The sequence below is a fragment of the Chiroxiphia lanceolata genome, chromosome 9, assembly GCF_009829145.1.
Source record: "Chiroxiphia lanceolata isolate bChiLan1 chromosome 9, bChiLan1.pri, whole genome shotgun sequence".
In the NCBI taxonomy this organism is placed as follows: domain Eukaryota; kingdom Metazoa; phylum Chordata; class Aves; order Passeriformes; family Pipridae; genus Chiroxiphia; species Chiroxiphia lanceolata.
Window position 1 is genome coordinate 1,100,803 of NC_045645.1, and position 23,151 is coordinate 1,123,953.

Sequence of the window (23,151 nt, forward strand, 5' to 3'; positions counted from 1 at the left end):
GGTGGAGAAAAGTTTCCAGTTAAACCCTGCAGGAGTTTACAAAGGCCAGAGAGTTTCCAGGCCTGAGCTGTTGGGAGTCACGGAGCAGAACAGGGTTAAAAAGAGACCAGCACAATTCCCTGCTTTCCTATGAAAACAGGAGCTTAAACGATCATCCCAGCAAAGGAACTGCAGTGCTGAGCTTTTGGGGAAAGAGATATGTCGACAGATCCCAATTCCCCAAACAGTTTTCCACATTTCTGGGTTCCCTTTTCTCCAACTGCTGTATCTGCACAGGCATGACTTCTGCATTTGGGCAGCAAAAAAATGTTTGGGGTTTTTTGTTTGTTTGTTTGTTTAAGGGGAGAAGCCCAAGAGAACACTAAGAAATTAAATAGATTTTTCTATTTAAAATAAATGCAATTTTGCCTGGCAGGTAGGGAGCTCCTTCTCCTCCTTCCCCTTACACGACTATATTATACAGTTTGCCATGACTTTGCTCAGTCTCTGTAATTTGCAGCCAGAGAAGTACCCATATCTCAGACTGGCACGTGTGGGGGTCACTGTTTATTCTCACCACCTCTCCTTACCTCTTCCAACCCTCCTGCTTGTTATAACAGAATGGGAGTGTTTGAAACGGAATGAGAGAAGGAATGGATGCCTGTGCTAAGCCCCTATAACACTTATGATTGTTTTATGAAATTCCAGTTGCATCTAGATTCCAATCTAGAAGTTACATTTATTACAGGGTGCTTTTAAGTATCATTTTACCTCGGTTTCTGGCCATTCCTCTGTTCCCAAAATGAAAGGTGATACAAAATAGATGACGAATGAAGAATTCAAAGGCAAACCATTGTATTTGCAAGTGTGAATCCACAAAGCCCTTTCTCTTCTTCCCAAGCACCTCATGTAATCATCCTAAGCAATATTAAAATCCGTATTTTTGAAGGCATAGGCCAAGATTTGAGGAGATCTGCACAGGTCTACAAAACCGTAAGGATTTACATGCCTACACTGGGGGTAGGGTTACATTTACTTTCTGGAGAAGTTATAGGATAAAATACATCCAAACCTTGGACCACTGACCAGAACTCAGGCCTCCCCAGTCCAGCTGATTGTCCAAATCATGAAGCTACAGAGCCACGTTCTCTCTGGTGCTCTCACTTTCTAGCCCAGCGAATCCTGAATCATTTTCTGCCTGGTGCATGACTTTAACAGAAGTGGAGAATATTTCCACGTCCAGTCAGTCTGTGGGTTAGAGAACTGTTTGGCTGGGGAGAAATATGCATTTGAAACACTTCAGGCAGAGGAGAGAACTGAGCCTGTTTCGTACACTTTGGACAGGTCTCTAACTGCTGGTTGTAGGATAAAGCCACACCTCTGAAGGAGAGGGATGGTTGCCCCTGGGTTCAGTGGCAGCCTCACTGTTTTGGTGAGTGTCAGGTACTCCTGGACTGTGACTGTCACCTCTAACTGCTCAGCTTTGTTTTACAGAGCCTTAGCAATAACTTAGGTGCAGAGCTCCTTAGCCTGGTTTATCTTGACTGAAGTAATATTTGGCATGATGAGCATTACAGCTGGAGGAAAATTTGATATAAAGACATGGAAGTGCCTATGGAGTAGAGGCATCTTCTCCAGGTAGGCAGCGTCGAAGCAGAGGAGTTTTTAAACTTAACGGCTTAAATTCTTTCCATGTTTCTCTTTAGGAGTCAAGTTGCAGAAATTCTATACACTGCCTACGTGAAAATCTGGTCCATAGTCATAATAATCAAGTTGAGAGATATGGTAATAGGTTATGAAAGGGAAAGAACAGGGTGCTCACAATCAATCAGGAACAGAAAAGAACCTCCTGCTGGGACTTCCTCACCTCGTGATTGCAACTTTCAGATTTCCCTTATCAAAAGATGGGGCCTGAGAGCCATATTTACTTCCAAACTTGCATATTTCAGTTCACCTCTGCTGTTTTCCCAGTGTGCCGCTTAGGTGTTATTCTGTCAGAACGAGTGTTTCTTTTTTAGATCAGAATGTTCAATTGGTAGCTTTAATCAAGACGATGTACGAGTCGTCCTTTCCCTACAGTTCCTCTGGTTCTGCCTCCCAGTTTCTCTTGCCAGCCTGGAAGTGTTCAGAACCTCAGCTCATTGGTTATCCTTGCTTTGATTTTGCCATGTGCTTTAACACAAGGACTTGGTGCCTTATATTTTTTATAAGGACGTGGTTTTTCTCCTGGGTCCTGATTGCCATTGGAATGGTGGAGGTTCCGTGATTGGCTCCCTCTGGAGCAGATACCACGGATGGATCGTGGATCAGTGATCAGAGAGCCCAGACACAGCAGCAAACCCAGTCTCTCCCCAGTCCCCGTCAGCTCTGTCCAGCAGCACAGCTTTGCAATCCATCTCAGCTGACACGAGCAGAGCGTGGAGAGGGACCCACATTTGTTTCCAGGCTTACATCTTCCAGTCCACATTTTGTGGTGCTTGTGTTCCAGGTGTAACCCTGGCAGCTGGAAAGAACAGTCATTTTCCTGCACCAAAACTGCCTATAAAAGCCTCTGTTTCAGTAATGATTTGTTATATATTACAAACACCTGCAGCACGGGGAATTAATATCACTAAAGTATAGGGATCAAAGATATTCCACCTTTTTTTTCTTTAATTAAATGATCATTTACTTTTGACAGACCTCAATGTTTTTGACAAATAGTGTTTGAATCTGATTGAAGGTATGGTTACGCCCTTCTAAAAACACTGCAGTCAAAGAATGATATTAGTACTGTGCTCCTGTTTTGAGGAACATGGATTGACTGCTTAGTACTACTGCTAATTATAAATACTAAAATGTATTCAATAATTAATTAAGATGCTGTTCTCCACTTCACTGCGAGCACTGGCTGCCGTTTGTTGAATAATCAGCATCAAAATGTGATCTTTTTGCATTATATCTGGTAAATCATAGTACTACATTTAATATATCATTAAGACAAGGCACAAACTTTTATGACATACTCAGAAAGCAAAGTGAAAGCTCAGTATTCATTTACACAGGAATGGGAGAATTTCCTGCATATGCAAGCACTGGATGTTACTGAGGAATAAACCACAAATTTGCATGGCACCATATAGGTGCCCAGTTTTGCCTTTTTCTCTTCCTGTTGCCTCTCTGTATGGCTGTGTCAGTTTAATTTGCTTTCTTTAGAATTTTTGTTGACAGTGAAATTAATGTGCAAATTCCCTATCGGTTGTATATATTAATATAATTCCCTCTCAAATACAGCTCATTGAAATTAGCACTGGTGAAAGGTGAGATACATATTCATACAGTTATTTACATAAATCCCATTCAGCTTTATGCACCCTAAGCTTCAATGCAAAGTATCTGCTACCACAGGTAATTTTAGCAGAAGCAAAATGTGCTCGTGCTAAATTTTAGCACGAGCACATAAGTGACGTCTGACTTCCCAAAGATTGAGTGTCTTTTAAGAAGTAGATTATTTGGAGAGAAAAAATTCTATAAGAAATTACATTTTGGACATAATTTTTGTATGTAAAAGCTATTGTCTTTACAACAAAAATATTGAAAATACTGCTTTGTTTCTTCAACGAATCACAATTTACATAAATTGGGCATGATGCCTCATTTGTGATACACTGTAAGATAGTGTATTAATATCTTAATAAACTTTTCCATAACAACTATGTTATGAAGCAATTTATAAGACAGAGTACACACTAGACCACAATGTAAGTTTTATAAAAATAAGTATACACTGGGAATTGATTTATGCAGCACAGCATTTTTATCAATTCTAGTGACAAAAATATCTTTAAAATCAGTTGCAATACGTATATTGATCTGCAGATTATTTACTTGGATTATAGAAAGCTAACCATAGGAAAAGTCATCAGGTCATTATCTCTATAAGTTTAGGGAATTAAGGCACCATCTATTCCTTGTAGTGACAGGCATTTGCTACTAAAAATATAACCTGAAATCTCCCGTGTGCAGGTGCAGATTCTCCTGAGCACTGCAGCTCTGTTTGTGTGAGTTTTCCCAGTAAACAGAGGATCTGCAAGGTCATTAAACAGACAATGGCACATATCTCTCACAAAATTAGCCTTTACTGGGTAGACTTGCAGTTTTTATATTTCCCTTAGCTTAATGCTGCAACACGTGACTTACAGCAGTCTCTATTTTTCACAATTTTCCAGTTAATGAAAGTAATGTTTAAATACTCTAAACTTAGATTATTAACTTGTACAAAATAGAAACAGATGTGTGTCTCTGTATGCCATTAAATTTATGATTTACATAGTATTCTTGAATACAGCTGAGCAGAGGCCAATGATTCTAATTTGCTCTAGATTTACAATAACCTGATCTGGTTTTTGTAAGTACTGAAACACTTTAAACAAAATTAGAAAGCCGTTGTGCTTTGTGTGATTAAAGATGCAATTCTCCTTGGGGTAATGAGAAGAGTTAGAACATGTTTCTTTCTTTATGGATGTTTCTATTATAAACACGAGTACCATATATTATGTATTTTTGTTACTATTTCCTTGTTTTTAATTATAAAATAAACTGATTGAGTTGTACTGGAGTTACACTGAAACGAGGCCAAAATCTAGCCAAAAAATGCATACAGAGGTTCATAAAAATCCTTAAAATTCTTCTGAGGGCCTCAAGATCTTGTTAGAAAAATACTAGTTCCCTGGAGTTTGCAGAGTCCAAAACATCTCTGTGAGGTAAAACTATACAATTTAAAGGTTTATTTAAAAAGCTAACACATTTCTCAGCTTATTATACTATGTTGATGCACAAAATTTTATAGGACAAAGTTTCAGTGGATTCCTAACCTTTCATATCTGGAGACACAGATTCACTGTGTTTTATGGCAGAAATCACAACTGGAGTGAATGTTCTCATCTAAAACATGGTGTACCTTAGGGCAGAGACCAAGTGGTGGAGTTGTGACACTAAACAATGAATTTTTTTAGAAAGAGGCAAAGTGAAATTAGATATGCCAGATATGAGCAAGAGGCAGGTGAGAATACCCTGTGTGTGAATATTTAAGGCCTGTTTCAAAGAGTCTGAAAACCTGACTGTAAGGCCCATAAAGATGTGTGGATCCAAGGTTAGTTAGAAATGAGGTGTTTCCCAGTTCTAATCTGTGACTCTCTGTGGTCAAAAATGTAGGTCACTTAACGCTGTAATTCGCTTTTCACGGGGAAAGGTGACATAGCAATGAAGTGTACACATCTGTTATAATTTATATTATAGGGACTATTTATAATAATTTTTAAAGCTACCTCAACTATTCTTTGCATATTGCACCCTAAAAATCAAACAGATTTCATCAACTTAGAAGTAACGAACCAGAATTTTATTTTATGTAGTACCTGGAATATAATATTATTTCATACATTGTATTATTCATTTGCTATTTTACATAATGCATTGAAGATAATATAGGCTCAATGTTATATATTCATATTTAATCCTACTACAATGTATGTATTTATATTTATCTTTACCTCTGATGAAATGTTTAATATTATTAATCCTTTCATTTTAATTATATATAATTAACTGTCATTAAAACAGGAGCATTACCTTTTAATAAAAATTTAATCATACATTTACTCAAGCACGGGATCAAAATGCTACACAGGGCTGAGATGTTTTAAAAGTGGTTGAATGCACTCAGTGTATTTGGTCACTCACTCTCCCAGTGCACTTAGAGGTGTCCATCTGTGCTTCCCTCATTGCAAGGAAGGATGAGGATCACTGTGGATTTTTCTGGGGGATCTGAAAATGGCAACTGGAATGAAAAAACGGCAGGAGAAAATTTTTTGTCTCACACTGAGGCTGAAGTGAGGATAACTGGACTCCTTTTGTGCTTTCATCTGAACTTTCTGGGACGTTTTTCTCTTAAGCACACAGTTACCCACACATGAGGCATCAAGCTGACAACTAATACAGCTTTAATTGTGTCTAGGCAGGAGTTAATATTTGAGATTTTTTTGTTTCCTTCTTGAAAAAGTGAGTATGGATATGGACTATGTGACTGGCAGGAATGGGTGGCATTGGGACATGAGAATTCCATGCTCACTTTTCACTCTTCACATAAGCAAAGGCCCCTCTCTGCCAACACCCAGGTCTAGGGGAGCAAAAATCTGTGCTGAACCACAACCATATCCCCAGTCCTGCAAACACTCATGCCTGTTAAATCTTATCAACAACATGAACTTAGAAATCACAAATATTGGGAAACGTGTCATCTTGCATTGAAATTAGCGGTGGGTTTGGGAGAAGGAGTTTTTTTGATTTTTTCTGGTAAATTCATACTGACTCTCTGAGGCCCAGAGTGTGGAATTGTGTTTGCAGCAAACTGTGGTTCAGGAAGCCCTGTGTGATTAACTTGGGAGGCTGGAGGTAAAAACTACAGATGAGAATTCCATATGTCTGAGGCAAAGCACCTGAAAGGAAAACTCACATTTTAATGACAGAGCATGGGATGGCCATTATAGGAATATATTGTATTGATAAAAAAGGGAAAACACCTGGTCAACAAAGGTTTTGTAATATTTTTTTCATATTGGTTATTTTAAAGTCATATTAAGCTGTCAGAAGACTTTGGTTCATTAGGAACACTCTGTTTCTTAAAGATGCTCAGTGAATCTGGATGCACTTAGGATAATTTATTTTCCAATTGACTCTGAGTTGCCCAGACCTACTTCTATTGAAGTCAACTTTTATTTTTCCAAAGAGAATTAAATCAAGTTTAATTTTTCTTCAAAAAGAGGCCTAGTTAGAGTTCTTAATTGTCAATTTTCTTTGAACAATTATTGTTAATTTTGAATAAATTAACACCTAATAAATTTTGTGATTCCTTATATTAAAGCCCACTCTAAAAACATTTGTCTGGTGCAATTACTCAACCACTCAGAGTAAGTGGGAAGTTAAAAACTGTCTTTATATGGGTTCTGAACCTTATTGTGATTTGAAGTTACCTTATCCCGAAACACATTTAAATCAAAAGGGGACTGTGTTTTAAATGTTTTTGTGGCTGGAAGGCTTCATACGCTGGAAAAATCTTAAATAAAAATATAATGGAGCCTTTTCTACTCTTTTCTTTGTATTTTACAAGAGTATTTCATATTAATACTGGCATAGATAAGACAATTCAACAAAATTCAGGGTGATAACAAGGCCATTGTGCAATGGCTCTTCTGTTGAGCAATGAGACTGTGCAGAGAGGGGCAGATTTGGACTCCGCAGTTCCTGCCATGCCCATCACTCTCCATTGCACAAGATTTGGGTCACAAAGTTTAAGTGTCTAAAATCTACAGGCTGCCTGTTTTCAGAAAGTACCAGAACAGAGATTCCAGTAAAAATATGTGGAACTTTCCACCTGGTGACAAGATATTTTTTTACATATGCAGAACTGGTCTTGGTTGAAGAGCCTCTGCCTTCATTATTTAATTTCTTTGTGGAGCTCACAGTCAACATGATCCCGTGGAGTTCTTTATTTAATATGTTTCAGAGCACAGGACACCTGCCGACTTCTTTAATAACCAGTTGTCCTCAGTTGGCTTATATGTGAAAACTGTTCAGCAGAGGCAAGTAAAGAATAACCTCAGACATTAAGACTGATTCCATTAAAAAAAATAAAATAAAACTGTGTCCAGGCTCCACACCCAAAGTCCCTGAAATAAATTTGCAAGGGCTTTTCACAGCATGGAACTCGAGCGGATTTTTTTTTTTTAATTGAATTCTGTTCTGGGTAAGTGCAGCTCAGTGGAATTCAATTTCCATGCAGGCTCCCAGGAAAGAAATACATGCTAAGTATTTTTATTGCTAATGTCTTGGATTTAGTTTCTTAAGTATTATTTAGATTTGACTGTGGACAGAGTTGCTGGTGTTTACCTTGACACAGTGCTCTGTGCCTGTCGGTGGAGAAGGGACTCTTTAAAAAAGGATTGGCTAAAGCACAGAAGTTTAACCATGAATAAATTCCAAGGCTTTGTATTGTATTAATAAGGCTCAAATTCTACTTCTTTGTACAAATCCTATGAATCTGATGGAAAATCTACATATTCCAAATTCAACTTATTTTTTTTTTTTTGTCCCACTTTAAAATATTTTCCCTACTTTGTTGGAAGCCTCTTTCACACCTTGTTAGGAGTATGTTATATGTACTGGTTTTATATGTATAAATACTGTTCCAGGTGATTCAGGGAAGCTCTACACTCTCAGTCCTGTAGTTTGTAAGGGAAGAAACCCCCCTAAGGCCAATGGTCCTGCTTTGAGTGGATGGTTACTGAAACAGAGAAATCAGACTTTGACCAATTAGTTTATCTTAATTGGCTTTATTCTCCACTCACTCACATAATTTCTCCCATAATTCTTTCCCTTCTGCTGGAACACATTATTTTACTGCAACCCCCAAAACTCAAGTGAGGAATAAAAAGTATCTCACAAATGAAAATGCTCAGCCACTATTTACTCACACTCAGATTTTTCATAGTCAATAGAATCCTTAAAAAATGCTTTTTGTTTTACAATTATAAACTGTCGACTGCTAAGGCAAACTGCTACAAATAACTGGTTTGGGGTTTTGTGTTAATCCATTATTTTAGACAAGGAAATACTCTGAACCAAAGGTTCAGCCTTGTTAATTATTTTATGTTACAATCAATAAATTAAGCAGCCTTTGTTCATGCTCGGTGTTATGTGAAGGATGCTTGTCTGGTGAAGGAACATGTGCTCCCACCTCAGATTCTGTCACAAAATTTAGACCTGATCCAAAGCATGCCCAAACCTGTGTTAGAAAACAGACTCTGCTCTGCTTGTTTCTAAATCTGCTTCCCTTTTCTCTACGAGGAAATGTGTCAATCTACTATACTGACTACTATATATAGTCTATATCATCATTGTACCTATCTTTCTATGTTCTATATTATTTATTATCTATTGCCTGTTTGTATTATATTGTTGAAGAATCTTTAGGTGTTAGATGAATGGAATTATTATTTTGTAATTGTGTATTTTTGATAGATAAGTTTGTTGATACTTGTGTAAGTTTTATTAACACTTTCATTAGGTTTGTCAGGAAATTAGGATGTGGTAGAGATATATGTCTTTTTAAATTCCATCTCATAACATCTTGTGCGCACAATCTCTTTTCAAATTCTGCTTATGAGTAATCATTTTTATGTGTGTTTAAATCACATTTCAATTTTCTGTGTAGACACAAGTCCTTACTATACAACACATCCCGTTGCTAGTTTTGTAAACATGTTTTCACTGTTGCTTTGAAGAACTGAAACAAAACAGCAGCTAATCTGCAGGATGGCAGCACCCAGGACAGCCTGTGCCTCTGAGTACCAAAGGATTCAAACCAGCACTGACACTGGGCAGCACAGAGGGCGAATGGCAAACCTGTCCCAAAGAACTTCTGCAGCACTAAAACTCCTTTGGAAGCGGCACAAGTTTTACTTTTCAGTCTCGGTGTGGCTTGGATGTCAAATGGGACAAATGGGAATGAGGGGGAGGACACTGAAATCTCCAAGCTGAATCCAGCAGATGAACCACCACGTTTGTGTGAGATGCAAGAACAGATCTGCAGGGGCATTGCACCCTGGACCTGTAACCCTAATCCAGAAAGATGCTGGGATGGATTTATCTGGCAGAAATAGCTGTGAGCACATCCTGCCCAGGGCCTGCTGCAGGGTTCAGGTGTGACTCCAGCCCCAGGAGGAGGTGTCAGCAGAGCTGGGGTGCCCAGGCTGCACAGAGCAGGACTTTGCTCCTTGCCCATCTCTGCCCCTCCCCAGCTGCAGCAGGGCAGGCTCAGAGGAAGGCTGCACTCTCCAGGGGTGTTCTGTCACAGCTCATCTCATCCTTGTTTTGGTGTTATTGTGTATGGTGTGGATAAGCTGGTCACAGATAAAATGAGACACATTTTTTCACTTCAGCTCATGCCTCTTCTTACTGTGATCCTTACAATTATTTTGTAGCACATGAGGAAAAATGTTTATGTTCTGTCTAAATCAGTCTAGATAAAATGTTAGAGGTGACAATCTCTTTAAACATTACTGATCATTACTTACAAAACTATATTTTAAAATTGTGAAAACAAATGCCTTGACCTTGTGAGCTACGGAAAAATTTGAAAAACAAATCTGCTCTGTTTTTTTGGCTAATAGTTGTGATTTGCATAGCTGAACCTTGAATGTAGTCAGAAATAGCTACAGAATCTGTCTTGGCATAATGCCTGGCAATGTTAGGGTGCCAGACAAAAAATCGGGTCAACCACTTACCAAGTAAGTCATTCTGTCTCAACAAGGTGATGTCTAACAAAGAAGCTACAAGGCTGAAGACAGCCAACATATTCAGCTGCTGTTCAGAGAGACGAGAACTTTTCATTTATCAGGATAAAATCGTAATCAGCACACCGAGTGAACTCCTTCTTGTAAAAAGAGAAAAGCCCATCAATTGTTTTTGCTAATTAAGATGAGTATTATTCCTGTGAAATGAACCAAAAAGTTCTGTGTAAGTTCAGAATCCCAACGGAGATCTATAGTCTCAAAGAACAATTGCGCAGGGTTTTAACTGAGAGGAAAGTGAGAAGTATTTTTTTTGCCTTCTTCCGTTTTCAGCTGAGGCTCTTCCGTGGGTGTTAGTGGGTCTTTCATGTTCTCAGTTTATCTAACGTGATTTTCCATATATTGAAACTTGTGGAATTAAACAGTCATGACAAAATATTCATATATTTAATGGAATGCTACCACTAAATGGTGCATATTTAGGGATAATTCAAGGTAACAGACAATTTACTAACATATCTAGAAAAAAGCCCACTTTCAGATTAAAATCTAGGTGTTGTGACTGTTCATACTAATATGCATTTAATCTTTGTTCATTAAGCAGAGGTAGAGTTAAAAATGGGAAGGAAAGTGTATTTTCTTAAAGTGATATTAATTATACTCAACAATTTATTTTATTCTGTCATATTTATCTTGTTTTTAGGATTAGAAAAAGCCTTGCAATGTTGAAAGGGAGTAATATGAGGAATCTCGGTTTCCCATTCCTTAAACAAAAAACACTCAACTTGAAAAATATATTTATATTTGAATTAATATTTACATAGTGGAAGTCCTTAATCAACGGAGTAACCCTGTATTCCTGAGCAAGTCAGGGAAAATTGAGGTGTACGTGGTTATACATATAAAAATTAATTGTACCCAAAATAATCTATTACTGTCTGTTTCAGTATCCCTTATGGTCCAAGCTTTTGCCCTATCTTCTTCTCTTATAGTGTAAATCACACAGTTGGCCTCAAAATAAAAATAATTATGATTTCACTTAACATGCAAATTCAGAGTTATAAATTAGCTCAGATCAGGACACTGGCTGAATACATTCATTTTCATGAAAAATGAAATGTTGGGTCTCTCTTCTTCCCTTCCCCCAAGCCTTCTTCACAAGATCAGCCTCAGGCTAAAATGGTTTTAAGTAGAGCTGGTGGTAAACACTTACCTCTGACAATATTATTGCCTAATGAACATTGCAGAGAGGGGTGGATGCAGTGCAAGTGTGTCTGTGGCTGCACCCTACACACAGTCCTTGTGCCAAGTACCTACTGCTAACAGGGGAACAGACACAAAGGAGACAGGCCCTTTGATGCTTTAATCCCAAACATACTTATCTGTCACCTAGTTAATCTTTCTGATTAAAAATGACTCTTGAGTTCTTCTCGAACATTTTTCTGTTTGTGGACGAGGGAGGTTAACTGTGGTTAAATGTAGTTCTCGTGCCTGTTCAGACTGTTCTTTTTCCCCCCCCTTTACTTGCCCTCCCCAGTCCCCCCTTAGTTCAACATGACTTTTCCCTCTCTTTAATCATGGATGTGCCCCTGAAGGATCTGCAAGCATGATACCTCTGAAATAACCCCATTCTTTTCCCTCTTAGCAGCAGGTAAAAGCACATTACAGCTGTGCCAGAGCAGAGCTCGCTGCGTTATCAGAGGGCTGAGCTCCAGGTCAAACCCAGCTTCACCTTTCCTAGGTTTGACTCGCCTAGGAAAAAAGTTTCAAAGGACAACTAACCCTCGGTGTTGATCAGAAATAAAGTCATCATCCTTAAAAGTTCATCACAAACCCTCTGTTTTGCTGTTGGTTTTCTTGGGTACTGGTGATTTTGGGACCGCTTTTATCCAGAGACAATAAAAAAATCGGTCCCACGTATTTTAAATCTATCACTGTTTTAAGTTCTTACGCCTCAAAGTTTGTGAATTAATTTTTTTTTTTCCAAGAGTCTTGAGTTCCTTTTGGGATTAGGTGGAAGGTCTTTCGAGTGTAACACTAAGAAGCACATTTTTGGTCAGAATATGTGCTCTGATGGGATATTTTTCAAGTAGTATTTCTTTCCACTTTAACGGTAGTTCCACTTCGTGATGGTTTTATGTTGATTTCAGACTACATTTTTATGTAGTGGGAAAGGATATTTTTTGTAGAGTGAATGCCCAAGACTTGTTGGAAAACATTTCTCCTTAGCAATGTACTCATCAGATTCAGTACGGTTTGCTCAGAAGTGTTATTTTAGGATGACCTTTACACATACGGTATGATGAATTTTTCTTTTTACTTGATTGTAAAGATGTTATGATCGAGGGGCAAAATAAATATTGCCTTTTTCAGCCATAAAAAAGAGAATGAAAGATGAAACCACCTTTTCAAAACAACCTGATAGCATGCAGAAGTGATGTCTGTGTTTGGAAACTACATATTTTTACATTCGCACATACAGCAAAGCCCAAGTGAAACATAAATAGAGATCAATTTTATACAGTTCAAATAGTAACACACGCTATGGAACTCACCCTTTCTCAGCCTAAAGAAGAGAGATATTTATGTTCTTCACTGGTAGAACAATGTATTTCTGTTTAAGGGAATTCGTATGTTATAATAAATTGTTCAGAAAAATAAATAGCTGAGCATTCTGTGGTCAGCACCATTTCTAGCAAGGATGTTAAATCCTCACATATTTTCTTTTGAATAATTAGCATAATGTTCTGCAAAACTTTTCTAGGTAGCTTACAGGATTTGAATATTCAAATATTTTCACTTGTATGAGCCATATAATTATGAAATTGTACAGTACAGTTATTTCTCAAGCAATTTGGCAATCCTTTCTTACAAGAATTTACCTTCTGTTCTTTGTTATCAGAAACAGAAAAAGCTTTCTGCTTACCATTCTGGAAAAGATGGAATTCATCATTCTGCCATAAAGACCCTAGAAAGCAAAGAAAGTGTTATTAGTTATTATATTCTTATCTGCAGGGATTCTAACTGCCAAACAATGCATCAGCATCAAAACAAAAAATGAAAATACATGTTCAAATCATAGATCAATAGTTTAATGCAGTTCTGAATATATATTACATGTACTTAGCAGGTACTGGATTAGAAAAAAGCACCAGCTATTGTTCATATTTGTATTTAGGAACTGCATGCCAGCTGGAATTTATCTGCACAGCGTTCACAAAATACAGACATAGGATCTTGGCATCCAATTTGAATGTATTTTTGAAAATAAAACCATGGGCTTGCTGTCACTCTGCTCTGGAGTGGCAGAAAACCTGAACATAAAGAGTTGTGATCAGACAAGACAATTATCAGTGACACGGCAAAGGCTTTCTTCTTAACTCACGAGGAAATTTGTATTAGTATTAAAAAAACTCACTTGAACACTTAAAACCCACTTGTTATTCTTAAATGTTTTCACTCTTTGAGAAAACTACATCTTTAAGCAAACATGCAAGGGAGAGAAATAAGGAATTCAATTAAAAATCATGTTTGGAAAAGGTTACTATAACCGAGAGATGCAGCCACATGCCACTTAGAAAAAAAAATGTGGATGCCTAAGTAGGGCTATTACCTTTAAAGAGGAAAATTAAAAACTCAAATGAAAAATCAATTCCAGGTTCTTCCCGTGACCACATATACCGCTGGATAAAATGTGAATATTTACAGGTAAGGGATTGTCCAGATAGAGGAGAATTCCCCAATATAGTAGAGGAGTTATTTCCATTCAAGGAGTTTACCTTGGGCAAAAAGGGAGTTTCCAGAGTGTGCAGTGCTGCAGAAATTCAGACTTAATCTAGGTTGCAGCACAGCACAAGAAATAGGGAGCCTGGATAAAGCTCGTGTAAATTAGAACAGTCCCTGAGGGCTGCTCTATTTTACGTGAGGATTCACTGGCCTGTGTCAGCTTTGAATCTCAGCATCTACAGACCCGGCTCAAAGCCACTTGTGCTCCATCCTTCATGGGCTGCACCTTCTTCATGCTGCCTCGTGTCAGATGGAGCACAGAACGTTTCTCTTTTTTCATTTGTAAATTCCAGGAAAGCAGGGTCCCTCTCAGCCAAAGAAACAACATTTCACGTGAGCTCAAAAGGAACCCCCTGAAGGTCTGTGCCAGTGGAGCCAAGTTCCCACAAAGCACTGCCTTCTGTGCCCTTCTCAGAGATCCTCACTCCTCAGCCCTCTGAGTTTGCAAACATACTCTTGGAGTGAGGTAATCATTAATCAACTGCCTGTTTGGGACTGTTACGAAAAAAATCCATTCATTTCAGCAAAGTAATAGTTACCTTTCCTCCACGCAGCTTTTGAGTCCCCCCTGCCACAAAGCCAGGATATTTTTTTTCTTTGCCAAAGCTATTTGTAAACCAATAAAATGTCACTACTTCATAAATGAACAAAAGCTCTCATTGACTTCAAAGGGAATTATATTCACCCAAGATTTTGCCTCTAGTTCTCACCTGCTTAATTATTAAGATTCTACACCGTGGGTTACAATGTCATAAGATATGAACCGAAAATTGTGGGCCTGTCCCCAGCTATCAGTCAGGTATTCAAGCCACCAGCCTGATACACAATTTGTTCAATCCTTTCACAGGAGTATCCTCCTGAAGGCATTGCAGCAATGTTTGTGCTTAAAGTTAAGTATATGTTTTAATGTTCTACTAAACCATGGTTTAAGTCCTTACGTAGTTTCAGATGAGCAGAGCTGCTGAAAGTTAAATAAGTTTAGTGTGACAGCTAATGTATGAACTCTATTAGACACAAATAATTTTTAATAACAGGTTATTTGCTGGTATATAGAATATGGAATTATTAGTTTAGAAGAAGTGAGTCAAGGCTTCTCCTATAGCATTTGCTTTCATTGACTGAAATAAATAATCGGGGGGAGGATTGGGGGGGGTGACCACCCAGATCTCAAGTGTAAAGAAATTCTAACAAGTTTTTGATTTCCTTTTTGAAAAATCAGATTTGTCTATTCAGGTCACAATCATTTTCAGTGCCTCTGGCACAGGCATTGCAAATGTCAAAAAAAAAAAAAAAAAAAGGCAGCCCTGTAATTCCTGTTCTGGAATTCTCACTCTGGTTTCTGGAGCATCAAACAAAACTGCCCATTTCTAATCACTGGCTCCTGAAGAGGGCAGCACGTTCTAGATATTATTGAACTGTAAGCTTTGAGGTGACAGCCTGGGCTTCACTTTACTGCACACAGAGGAAGGGGGAATAAAACTTTCTGGATAGTTTGTGTACATGGTTCCCACGATCCAATAAGTCAGCAAAAGTCCAAGGCTTTTGGCCAAGGTCACAACTGTATTTGATTATTAAAGAGGACATTCAAAATAGCTACCTGAAGCAATGCATTTAGGAAGAGAGCAACAAAATACCAGCAAGGGGTACTTCCATGAGGAGTATGTTTTATCTTTACCACCGTAGATAACTTTTCCTATTGGCAGTGCATTGACTATCAAAACTACTAAAGGGGTTAGATTTAATTATCTCACTTCTTTGCACATTTCATCTCAATTGCTATGGCAACATTCAGTTGCCTCAGCAGCAATGTACACTTTAATCAGATATTTCCTCACTCATTTCTCTGTGCACCACAGCAATGTAGTCAAATTTACAGCCAAACCCTGATGCATCTGATAACACCTCTTAGGAATTAATGGCTAAGTTTCCTCTGCCCCTCACCCATAGCCACAAACATTTCTAGGGAGTTTTGCCCTCTGATGGCAAAGGCTTTAGGAGATGAAAAGTGTGTGTACTTTTTATCTTCCCCACTTCACTGATTTTATGTTGTTTTTTTTGCCACCACTCCCTCTTTACGTGTCTTCTACTTACTCGGGAACTCTTCCCATCAAGCAATGGGCAGGTCCTCTGGTCCCTGCAGGAACTCTTTCAGGCCTGAGAACAGGAAACACAATAACTGGGCAGACAATATGGTTCCTCCCGTATTCCACCCTGCCCTGAAAAGCTTTTTGTTGGCTTACTCAGCCCTGATTAAATGCTTCATCGGAGTACATCATAGCTCTTTAAACTTCTTGGCCCAGAACCCAGGAACATAGGCTAAAATAAAAGTAATTAGGAGTGATGAGCAGATACTAGGGACTCCTTATTGAAATGCAGACAGTAAAAGGAGTCAGGAAGCTAAAAGTACATGGGGATTACTAAATTCAGCTTATGGGAAGTCTTGATATTTCTGACATAGAAAATCGTCTGGTTTGAAAACATGTCACCACCACTGCAAATGGTGAAGAGAGATAAGTTCCTAATGGTGCCTGGAGTCTATGGTGGAAAACACGGAAATGCATTAGAAGGACTGAATTTGTTTGGATTATAGTCAAACTTTTGGGAAAGAATGATGGGCAGGTGTTCATCACACAGCCTCTTCCTGGTCAACCAAAGGTTTTCCTGGGAGAACTGCCCGTTTTCCCTGGCCTGGGCTCTTGGTAGCCTCCACATCTTCCTTCAAGAAGAGGACACCAAGTGTGGCACCTCTGGCTGCTGCATTTTTCATATGGTTGCCAAAGAAGGGAGGAATTTGACAGAGAGACAGGGTAACATGACAGGAAAATGTTCACATCCATATGTGTATATAGAGAACTCAGTGTGCTCTCAGTGCAGCACTAACACTCCCTAAAGGTATTACTATGTTGCTAGACAAATTAAAATTAAACAAGAGGTAAAAGTGCTCTTGAACTGAAAACTGTTAAAAGATGCCCACAGGCAAGACAAAAGTGAACAGCAGGAGTTTATCCAGCTGTGGGTTACTGGGAGTTCCTGTGCTCCCATTCCTACTGCAGGAAACGCAATTTAAAAAAAAAAGAAATCATAAAGGTGGTGTGAGTTCCAAGCAGAATGACATGAATATTTTTTTTTGGCCTTTAATATAAAAATTAAGATAATCTCTGTGAAACTCATTAAGCTGCAGGACTGAATGAAGAGAGATGGTGGGAAAACAGAAGAGCCCAGAAAAAGAATGAGATGTCACAAATGTGATAGCACATAGGTCTGCTGACAAGCACATCTAATAACATCTGGAATTAGTGGAGTATGTGAGATCAGCTTTGAGGAAATTTCTAAAAAAAAAAAATCTCTCTCAACAGAGTGTTTCTAAAGCTAAATACAAAAGAGGTATTTCTTTTTGTACTGGGGGGATGCAATTAAACCCTGTGAAGAATATCTGAGATGTGAAGGGATTTGGCCAAAGGTCTACACACTGAGATCAAACCCAGAAAAAAATCATAAAAAATAATAAACTATATAAATTTATAAAAACCAGTAGTAGCAGTAGTAGCATGTGTTAAATATATACCAAATTTGGATTTGAAAATCACATTTTATGCAAGTGCAAATGGATGCACTCAGAGGTGAAGGTGAACAAACTGAATAGATTATTCATTTTTGTGCATAAAATTGTTAGGTTTACTATTTCCCTTCATTCAAATCACAAAACAATGTATCTCACAGCAAAAGAATCTGCTGTGTAAATTATTACGTGTTATGCACTGAGAAAAGAAATGACATGGCTCAATATCCCAGTCACATAATGAAATAAGGAACTGTACTCCAAGCAGCTAATTCAGTTATTTTCATGACAGTGTTATCCCACAGTTATCACCATGACAATGCATCTTTGTTGACTTAGAAGTACTCAAAAATGAAAGAGCATTTGGATGTGGAGACAAGGATATGAAGACATGGTAGGAAGGAAGATTAAAACCGTAATTCTGTCTCATTTTTACAATACTGTAATCCCAATGGAGCCGCTGGAAGTGCTCCCAATTTGCACCAGGACAAAAGCCAGCGTGTCTTCCTCTGATTCTACGTACTTGGAAACTGTATCTCACTACCAGCTACATTTATAGTCCAACTGCTGTATAATGAAAGGAAATATGTGAAAATGAAAACAAAAGAAGTATTAATGCATGCCTCAGAATAACACAACAAAGAGGATCTGGCTTTCTGCTGCTGAAAATAAAAATTAACTGTCTCTCCTGCTTTGAATGCTTTGACTCCAAGTACAAGTCTTATAATCTAATTGGTGTTACAGAATCATGTAATGTTTACGTTGGAAAAGACCCTCAAGATCATTGAGTCAAACCATTAACCTGGAGCTGCCAATCCACCACTAAACCATGTCCCTGAGCACCACATCCACGGGTTCTTTAGCTGCTCCTGGGGATGGTGGCAGCCACTGACACCTGATGGGTGTCACATTTGCTCAGCTGGGGCCATCTGGGACCTCCTGGGTTAGCCAGGACTGCTGGGAAAGGACAGACAGGGGCTTGGTCAGCACTGTCACCACTTCAAGAATACTAAATTCAAGTAGATGAGATTTGTATCATTTTTTGTTATATGAAACCAAACAATTTGTATATATGAGACTATTTTCCCCTCGGAGTAGAGCTCTGTGAAATAAATCTAACCCTAAATTAAACAATAGCATCAAAGACTTTCACCTTGATAGGGCACTTCCAGGCTTAAAAGCACGGATGTAAAATGTACTGGTTTTGCTCTTTGGACTAAATCCAGATTCCAAGTTATTGGGAGAGACTTCTGGATTGGGCCCCTTGAGTATATTCACATTCATGTACGATTACTTTAGTGGAAAAAGTGGTTTTATTCCCACTTATGATGGAGTGAACTGAATTCTCTTTTGGCATTACTTACTGTATCAACAATGAAATTTATGCAGTCTCGGTGCATTTAAATTCTGTACTATTCTAAAACTGCACTATCAAAATGAAGGCTAGCAGAAAAACTCCTTTAGTTTAACTGGGAGCATCTTTAGTAATAACAGGATGCATGAGATAGAAGGAATCCAGCCTGGCCTTTTGCAGATCATTTGAGTTTTCCAAGTTTTGCATTTAAAAGCTGTAAAATATATTTTTATTAGTGAACTGAGAAAATTAGATAAATCCCAGGAGACTTAAAGCATGCAGAAACCTATTCTGCCATTCTAACAAAGTAATTTTTCATGATGCAACTGCACTGAAATAGTTCAGTTTGTGAAATAATTCAATTGTTAAAGTATTTTTGAGGATGAGTAAAACATGTTTAGTAAAACTCACTTGTACCCTTTTTATGCTGCTGCTTTCTTTGGCAAAATGTGGCATATACTGTGTGCTGACATTTTATTTGTTACATGTGATATTTTAAAGAGCATTTGAGACAAGAGTATAAAAACTGAGGTGCAGGTGTCCACTATAGCTGAGACTGCCAAAGGTGCCTGGAGAAACTAGACCCCTGGCCCTGATGGAAATTCCGTGGAAGGCAGGAATAGTCTGGCAGTCCCAGACTGTGTACAGAACAGAACTTCCCAGCATTTATTCAGGTCTGCACCTTGAAGCAGAACTTGGGTGTGATGGAGAACCACACACAGCAACGGGCTCTGCGATTTCCTGCACGGCTTTTACGAGGAGGGCTCCTCGTGCCTCTGTCCTGCTCCTCCCTTTGCTGTTCCTGCCCTGCTTTCCATTTCCCACCCTCTCCTTCCCAAAGCCCCCCCAGCAGGCTGATGGGCTGGGCAGGGGCTGGGTCCTGGTGGTGCTCAGGGCTGGTTGAACGTTCAGCCACTGATCCCACTGAACAATTCCTGGATCTCAGCCGTGCCATCACCAGCAGCTGCTTCTCGTGAGCTTGCCAGCTTTCTGTCACCTCCAGGATTCAATGAAGTTCACAGGCAGTGTGACAAGGTTATATAATTCTGTCAAGAGATCATGTCTTTGATTTTTTTCATCTCTTAGACCTACATGTCTACCCTTTGGGGGTCTATCACAGGCTGAGAAGTTCCAATATATTACATACCATAACACAGCAGTATAAAGAGTGCTATATAAACTATATACATGCCCTTCCTTTGAACAGAATAGCAGGAGCTTTCACTCCTTTCTTTTTCTGAGAGAACATTACCTAATACTGAAGAGAAACCACATATTCATATGTGCATGCCCATGCTTTGCTTGTAATTTGAAACACATTGTCAAATGTTATCATACCTAGTGTTCCTTCTCTCACTTACATTTAAATATTCTGTGCCTAATTTGTAGAGAATAAAAAGTAACTTTAATCACTTGGATAAAATATTTACAGTTTAGCAACTTTACTGGGAAAAGAAAATATATTTCACCGAGCCATTAAAAGCACCCTGGGAACTTCAATGCCACTTTCTCATCTAAAAAGTTTCCATGCAGTGTAGCTGACCCTCTTAGCTCTATTTTTGCCTGGTTATTTAGCACGGGTAGTTTGTGCTCTGGCTCACATACACTGAAGTACAAAGCTACCACACTTCAGGGTGTCACCACTTAGCAGCTTTATACCCTGCCCCTCTGCTGGAAGATTGTGATCCCATCTCTGGTCTCCTAAATGATGCTTCCACATGTTCACAGAGGGGAAAAAAAAAAGAAAAAGAGAAGAATTCTAGGTGTTTTCAAGGAATTAGAAGAAACCCTTCAATATTATTCAAATGATTTTTGTCAATTGGTCATCTTGAAAAAATTCAAATTGACAGCGTCCCTTTTAATGATAAACCTTCAAAGCTTCATGAAATCTCCCTGTTAAATGAAGCTACTATTTTAACACCTATTGAAAGAGATCTATGCAGCTTGGAAACAGATTAAACAGCCATGAAAAAAGGCCATATTCTGTTATGGGCTTTAATGAATCCAGAGAATTTACCAAGAAACATGGTACATATATTAGGTTGATTTACTATGCAATCCGCAATTTAAAAGCCAATGAAATAGTCTTAAGGCCTCCTATTCCTCCATCTTACCATTTTTATACTTTATCCTAATAAAAAATGAAAAGAAAGTGATATCAGTCAATATTACAGGATTCCACGTTAGCTTTTCACATAAACCAGGTGCAAGTGATTAAGAATATGCTTCCTGTATTTTTTAAAAGCTCTTTGTCTGTTTTGTTTATAGCCATTCAGTTAAAAGGGAAAGAAATATCCAGAGCTAATCTGCACAGTTTGGGATTTTTGGTGGCTGTCTTGGGTATCTGGATGCATCAGCTCTGTTCCTGTTTCGTGTCTTGTAAGGCACTTTTGAGTTCACATTAGAAAAGACAAAATTTTAATAGAAAGTTATGGGAGTGATATTTTTAACCAGAATAATTTTAATTGAAATTAAACCAAATTTAAACACTTCTTTTCTCGTTAGGTTTGGTATAACCCATTTCAAAACAAAATCCATCACTTGGACTAAAACTAAGGTGACATTGTCACTTTAAATCACAACCCTGTATTTCAGCAATTGGCATCTCATGAAGTGGTTGTGCTGCTTGCAAAACGTTCAAGGACAATATTAAACAACATCTACAACCTTCCCAATGTTATTTAAAGAAAAATCAGGTTTCCCATCTCTCTAATTTCTTCACCTCTTCAAATACTGTTATTAACATTCTTTTTCACACATCCTCGTTTCTCCCCTTTCAATTTTAATTATTTTTTTTTCTTTCTAAATTAATCCTTTGTTTGAACTGTTACTTTTGAGAGAGGGAAAAAAAAAGTTGTACAACAAACAGCTGAACGTTTGCCAGTTTGCTTTGTGTCTTTTTGTGCTGCTTCTCAGAGGCCAGATCTGACAAGGTGCTGAGCATCAGGCAACTCTCTGAGAGCTGAGGGTGCTGAGAATCTCTTGGAAGAGCCTGGCATATTGCAGGATCATGCCTTGCACAACAAGTTCTCCAAGTGATGACTATTTATGTTGCACTGAATAGACTTAGCATAAATTTTAGCTGCTCTGATCTGATTGGGATTTTTTAATGGGGAAAGAGGGGGTATTTCTCATGTCCGTGTCACTCAGCACTTGGAGAATGAAGAGCACAGCAATGCCACCCAAAATGTCTGGCAAAGGACCAGATGTCATGGTTACAAACACACACAAACATTGGAATACATTAGAGGAAATTGCAAGGTATGTAAGCTCTTCAGAGCTGAGAAGGCAAGCAGATCGTTGCAAGTCCTGCCTTAATCAAATAATAATTCAAAACAAACTTACACACAACCAGCAAGAAATCACAAAATCAAAGCATGAACGATGCCCAAACTACTGGACACTGTGTACTGTTCACTTGGGTTGTATTATTTGAAGTTACAGGGGCATCATTCAGTAATATAATATATAATATATAATATATAATATATAATATATAATATATAATATATAATATATAATATATAATATATAATATAGTCTATTTCAATGACAGCACAGCTCATTGTTACTTTTTCAGTTCAAATGTGGGCAGTTGGATTTTATCTACTCTACCTACACATAGCATAGAATCATGGAATCACAGGATGGTTTGGGTTGGAAGGGACCTAAAAGCCCATCCAGTGCCACCCCCTGCCATGGGCAGGGATACCTTCCACTATCCCAGGTTGCTCCAAGCCCTGTCCAACCTGGCCTTGGACAATTCCAGGGATCCAGGGCAGCCACAGCTTCTCTGGACAACCTGGGCCAGTGTGTCATCACCCTCCCAGTGAATATAATATTGGTATAACACAGGGAAGTATGTTTAGATATAATGCTGTAGCTATACAGTGACTTCTTAAAATACAGAACTTTTTATTATGAAGAATCCACTGAAAATAAAATCTCGCCCTCTTTAGGAAACCTGGATCAAACAGCCCCTCCTGATGACAAAGGTACCAGTGCACCAAAAGTCATCCTGCAGGCACAGTGTGCACGTGGGCATCAGGAAAAGCTGAAACATTTTATATATGAAATGTGGTTCCAGCTGTGGTTTGTCTAATATATAAAAGGCACTGCTTTAGTTATTTGCTAACTCCACGCAA

At 38.4% G+C, this 23,151-nt stretch overlaps 1 protein-coding gene across 22 annotated transcripts in view; it reads right to left on the bottom strand.

Annotated features, from left to right (window-relative positions):
- The window catches only part of ADGRL2 (adhesion G protein-coupled receptor L2), a 379,726-nt gene that overhangs the window by 163,341 nt on the left and 193,234 nt on the right, over positions 1-23,151 (bottom strand). For all 22 annotated transcript variants that reach the window (XM_032695911.1, XM_032695910.1, XM_032695914.1 and 19 more), the window contains exon 3: positions 13,234-13,275. The gene's annotated coding sequence lies outside the window, so the exon portion shown is untranslated. The remainder of the gene's footprint in view (positions 1-13,233; positions 13,276-23,151) is intronic.